Source organism: Lipotes vexillifer, unplaced genomic scaffold (assembly GCF_000442215.2).
Source record: "Lipotes vexillifer unplaced genomic scaffold, Lipotes_vexillifer_v1.1 scaffold618, whole genome shotgun sequence".
Lineage (NCBI taxonomy): Eukaryota > Metazoa > Chordata > Mammalia > Artiodactyla > Lipotidae > Lipotes > Lipotes vexillifer.
In genome coordinates, this window is record NW_006799025.1 from 1,019,564 (window position 1) to 1,025,602 (window position 6,039).

Consider the following 6,039-nt stretch of genomic DNA (forward strand, 5'->3'; position numbering starts at 1 on the left):
GGTGGGTGGGTGGGTGGGGAGCGGGTAACATCCCTACAGGAGAAAAGAAAGGCAAGAATGGCCTGGAGGAAATATGCTAGTGGTTTCCAGGACTATTAGGTTCACACTAACTCCACAGGTGATTTCCTGGTTGACTGTTTATAGAGTCACACATAGGCATTCATACATATTTAATACCGACAACATTTCCTTTGTAGAAAAACTGAACATTTCTAATTTTTAAATAATGATTGATGGATAATCCTTCTTTGTCTGGAGAAATCAATGCCACAATAAGTATAATAACTAACATTTCTTATCCAGACAAATGCATATTTTGAAGTATAGAATAAGAATTGGTTTGTGAAGTTGAAAGTAACTTATGCCTTAGAAAAAACTGTTTATGTCCTTGTTGGCATTTTTGCCAGCCAAGGAGTGGAAAGGTGGACATAATCATATGTGTAATCTAAGTTTCTGGGAAGGTAGATTTCAAAAATTTTATAGGAAATGTGAATTTGTGCTCAAAGACAGGAAAATGCCATCCTGATTGTCAACAGGGCAAAAGTCATTGCTATTAACTGTATGTATATCAGAGAGTGAGGTGCCTGCCTAGAAAGGGAGATGATTCAGTAGGCCTGAGTTAATGATAGTATCCAAAAGCTACTTTCTAATGCGAGAGTGTCAACGTGAAGGGAGGTACTTGGAGAAGGGAGCTTGCTGAATACATTATCAATGATTTTGAATAGAAATGGGGTGGACGCTCATTAAATATGTGTATAGCATGCATGTGATGAATTACAGAAGTCATGGCAATTTAAAGCATGTGTAAAAAATCTAACATGATGAAAATTAGTAGGGAAAATCTGCCGTATTTATTAAGATGATAAGACAGAGATTACTTAGCTATAGCACACAGAAAAACAGTTTCAAAGTTTATGGGATAGCAAGCGCAAAATATTTCAGCAATGCCATGGGGCAAATGCAGCCGGCGTTGCTATAGGAACCACATCCAGAACCAGGGAGGTGATAGTCCAGTTCTGCTCCTGTCTGCCAAACAGCATCTGCAATAGAGCATTGAACTCAGGCACCAGCCAGGGATACAGAAAAAGACTAGTCCATGTTCTTAATTTAAGCTGAGCTCCCAAGATTGTGAAGAAACTTAAAATCTGAGACGTGAGAAATGGCTGAAGCAAATGGGTAAGGGAAGACTTCAAATATATAAAGGCTGTCATGTGGAAGAGCAGCTTGATTTCCCTCCCAATGATCCCAAAAAGCAGAATTAAAACAGTAGATGGAAGCTACAAGAAGACAAATTTTGGCTCAACTTCCAGGGGAAAAAAAAATCTAAGAGAGAAGAGAGGGGATATTTAAATATGGAATGAGGGATGAGTCATTCAAGAATGGGCTGGGAAAGAATGGGCTTTTGGGCACCGATATTTCCTGGGGGGGCTAGAACAATTTTCCAAACCAAAGATGCTATGATTCTCTAAAAGTAGAGAAAAGCACATTAGATCAAGACTTTTGCTGTGAAATTTTATAATTAGTTATTTTAGGGACTGTGAAAATGGAGATTATTATGAAAGATACCAGAGTGCTCAGAATTAATTGCCCTCCCATAGCGCTTGTCTTAAGCTCTACGAAGCTACCAGGAGTTCTTGGCTATATCCATGCTGTCCCCCATTCGATGGCAAGGCCCCTTGTGAAGAAGGCACAGTATCTTATTCACATCAATGCAATCACTACAAGAGTCTATTTTATTAGCCCTGTTTCTTTTAAAACCTCCCAGAATTCAAACTATTCCTCACCCCTTTTTTTTTTTTTTTTTTTTTTTTTTTTTTTTGCGGTACGCGGGCCTCTCACTGCTGTGGCCTCTCCCGTTGCGGAGCACAGGCTCCGGACGCGCAGGCTCAGCGGCCGTGGCTCACGGGCCCAGCCGCTCCGCGGCATGTGGGATCTTCCCGCACCGGGGCACAAACCCGCGTCCCCTGCATCGGCAGGCGGACTCTCAACCACTGCGCCACCAGGGAAGCCCCCCCTATCATTTTATATCATGTTTGTCCAGGCCAAAAGTATAAATTAAGCTGACCCCTCATGGTCTGTCCATTAATGTGGTTTAACTGTACAGTCCTACAAATGAAGAAAATATTGTTCTGAAAATGTACCTCTGTGAGTCTATGGTAAAGAAAATGGACAAAAATGAAAGCATAAATAACGTGTCAGAATAAATGTTGGTATTTTTCTTCATAAGGTTGTAAGTAGTCACGAGGCACACATTTCCTTCCCTTAAACGATGAGTTGCCTCTATAAGCAACCATTTTGAACCAAAAGCCACCAAACCCAAATAGTAACAAAGAAGTAAAGTGGTAAAGAGTAGTGAATGCTGTAGCTATGCCAGAAGAAAATTACTCCAAGAGGGCCCCCTGGCTGACTTCTTGTATTCATGTTAATGACATATTGTGAAATATTCCACACTTAGGTAAAAATTAATTTTCAAGGAAGATGGGTCAGCTTGACAGTAAGCTGGATTGTGTCAATGCCACTTGCTACACTTAAAATGAAATCACCGTTAGAAACTTTTTCTTTTCATTGTCATCAAGGACAAGAGATGTACCGAGCTCAAACGGACAATATTTTTGGTAGCAAAAATGGTGGGAGAAATACCAGTTTTTTTTCTGAGGGAGAAAAATGGACCCATTTGGCTATGAGCAACAAAACAGTGAATTCATAGAAGCACTAATATTACCAGGGGAGAACTTTTACCTTTCTAGTTTCTTTAAACTGGTCTCTTGAGCTATACCCAAAACAGTTTCTGATTGCCTAATTGAACCCTGTGAAATCCTTTTGACTCTAGAAAAGAAGTGACCACTTGGATCAGCTGGGATCACAGGGTTGTTCTATGTGATCTATTGCTGTGGATCCTCAGCTTCCATTTTTTTGAGTCCTGGAGTCCTAGCAGTTCTCTCAGAGCCCCTTAAACTCTGGTCTGCTTTCCCACCCAGGTGCTGACAATAAATGCTACATTTGGGAGTCCTGGTTCACCTCTGCATACCCCGAAAGTTCTCATGAGGAGTCCCAAACTGTCTCCTGTGTGAAAGCTGCTGGAATAGGACTATTTCATAAGGCAACTGGGCAGGCGGGTGAGGGACAAGCAGGGAGCGGGAATAAACAGAGTTCTAGACAGTTTTGAGTAGCTTTACTCAGTTTCCTTTTCTAACAGTGTGCTAAGTGTTCCAGAATGTCCTTTCTCTTCCATTCTCCCCAACATCCCCCTCTTCCTTCCTCCATCCCTGAATCTTCCCCTCTCATCCCCCAGAGAGCCCAAGATAAAGACATGGTCATGCTTAGTCAAGAGAAAACCATCCCGTGCACCCTGGTGGAGGGTGTGACCAGTTGTGTCTGGGCAGGAGTGCTAAGGTGTCCAGGAAGCTGCTGTTCTTGCCAAAAATAGATCTGCCTCTTGTGGAATTTGCTTTGCTTCTCGGTTCATGGGAGTTCAGGTCACCACCTCATAGGACACAGTTCAGTCTTTCTCTGTTCAGTCAGTCATTTACTTCATGGAATTGGAGGAATGATTATTGAAGTTGTGGTTAATAATGAACGATATACCAATTTAGGTGTCTAGGGAGTTGCGCATGAACCTGGAGTCTCTAGGGTAGATTATCCTACCCTAGGTAATGCCTTTAACCTTTATTTTAGGAAATGAAAATAAAAACTGATACAGTTCATTGCTATGGGCCTGGAAATTGCACTACATACACATTATCTGTACATTTCACTTTCATCAAGAGAATTCATCACCTTAAAGAATAGAACAGTGAGCATGAAGAAATCGAAAATATTAAAAAGTGCCAAAGTAAATGACTACTGGATGCTAATTATGAGGGGGAAAAAATGATCTTAGTTTTCATAGTATCTGAAAAGGTTTTAGGGCACAGCTCACATATGGAACTCAGGGAGTAAACACTTTACAGTATAGTGTCTGGAAATGATAGAATTTATGATGATAAGTGGAATATATAAATGGGGATACACGATGAGTGAGTTTCAGAACTAGGGACTAGTGAAGGCCTAGAAACAAATGAGTGTGAAGAGAAAATCTGTCTTACATTCCTGCCTCTATAATCTCAGCAATAGCAATCAAGTCAATCTGGCATGCACTTTGGCATCCACAAATTCTAAGAATGAAGCCAATGTGGTCTTTTTATATACGAATATGCCTGGCTGCTTTCACCAACAGGAAAAGCATTTTGACTTTTCTTTCCTTGGTCAAAGCATACACTCAGCATATACACTTTCTCATCTAAGTATTTATGGGTACATTTGGAATGGAGCAAATATTCCCCCATTGAACAAGCCATACGTCTTTGAAAACCTAAATACTTAATTGAAGAACTGCTCCTGTGGGCTTCCCTGGTGGCGCAGTGCTTGAGGGTCCGCCTGCCGGTGCAGGGGACGTGGGTTCGTGCCCCTGTCCGGGAGGGTCCCGCATGCCGCGGAGCGGCTGGGCCCGTGGGCCATGGCCGCTGGGCCTGCGCGTTCGGAGCCTGTGCTCCGTGATGGGGGAGGCCACGGCAGTGAGAGGCCCGCGTACCGCAAAATAACAAAACAAAACAAAAAAGAACTGCTCCTGTAACCCATACTATATAAGCAATGGGGTTAATTTGTTCCCATTTATCTATATTTATAGGCAAATTGAGAGAAATTTTTCACTGAGTAGTCACTTGTTGCTTTGCTAGGGTTTATTGAGGATTTAAGACTTACATGCATTTTTAAAATAGTAATTAATGTCAGTGTGTCTACTCACAGGGAGATGCATCTTACAGATACTGTGTCAATGATTCTCAAGTTTTAGTGTGCATAAAACTATGTAGGGAGCCAACTAAACAAGAAGCCACATTTGGACCTAACAGGGCAGGGACTCTGCACTTTCGTCAAGCACTCCAGGTTCTCTGAATACAGCTGGCCAAAGGAGCTTCCCAGGTGGGTCCATGGAAAGTCAGGAATTGTCAGGATGCATTTATAGAAAGCAGCATATTTGAGATGAGTCTACTGGGTCAAACTGCAAGGATGGGTGGGATTTAAAGACAGAGAAGGGAAGCATTTCCTCGGAAGAGGGAAAGGCCTGAAGAAGTGCACAAATTTGAGAGTAAATATGGCATAAGAAAGAGAAAACCAGAAAACAAGCCTGAGAGAAGCCTGAGGGATGGCACATAAAATCTTGTTTCCTTTCCCCCCACGTTGATTGTCTACACAACTTAAGTATCTAAAGTCTTTATGAAAATAAGCAGAATAAAGAAGGGGTCTTTCTATTTGTGGCTGAACCTGTTTTTCACAGAAGTTATGTCCAATCATAAGTCGCAATGGACATTAAGAAAGCAAGCCCTAGAGCTACAGTCCCTAAGCCAACCAAACCATGTACATATATACAAATGCTAGGTTTCAGGTTTTAGTGTGTAGTGTCAAACTGATAGTCATTATGGTAGACACGTGACATAGTACCAAAAAAACCCCACATTGCCTTAGGTCCCAGAAATAGCTCGATTTAAATCATTATACCACTTAGTACCTGGGAATTTTACTTGGCCTCTATGAATTTTAGTTTCCGAATCTGTAAAGAGAAACAATTATAAAAATACACAGTACCAATCCCTTGTATTGGGGTTTTTTTTTAATACATCTTTATTGGAGTATAATTGCTTTACAGTGTTGTGCTATTTTATGATGTACAACAAAATGAATCAGCTATATGCATACATATATCTCCATAGCCCCTCCTTCTTGAGCCTCCCTCCCATCCACCCTCCCTATCCCACCTTTCTAGGTCATGACAAAGCACCGAGCTGATCTCCCTGTGCTATGCAGCAGCTTCCCACTAGCTGTTTTACATTTGGTAGTGTATATATGTCAGTGCTACTCTCCCACAATGTCCCAGCCTCCCCTTCACCCCCATGACCTCAGGTCTGTTCTGAATGTCTGCATCTTTATTCCTGCCCTATCATGAGGTTCATCAGTACCATTTTTCTAGATTCCATATATATGTTAGCATATGGCATTTGTTTT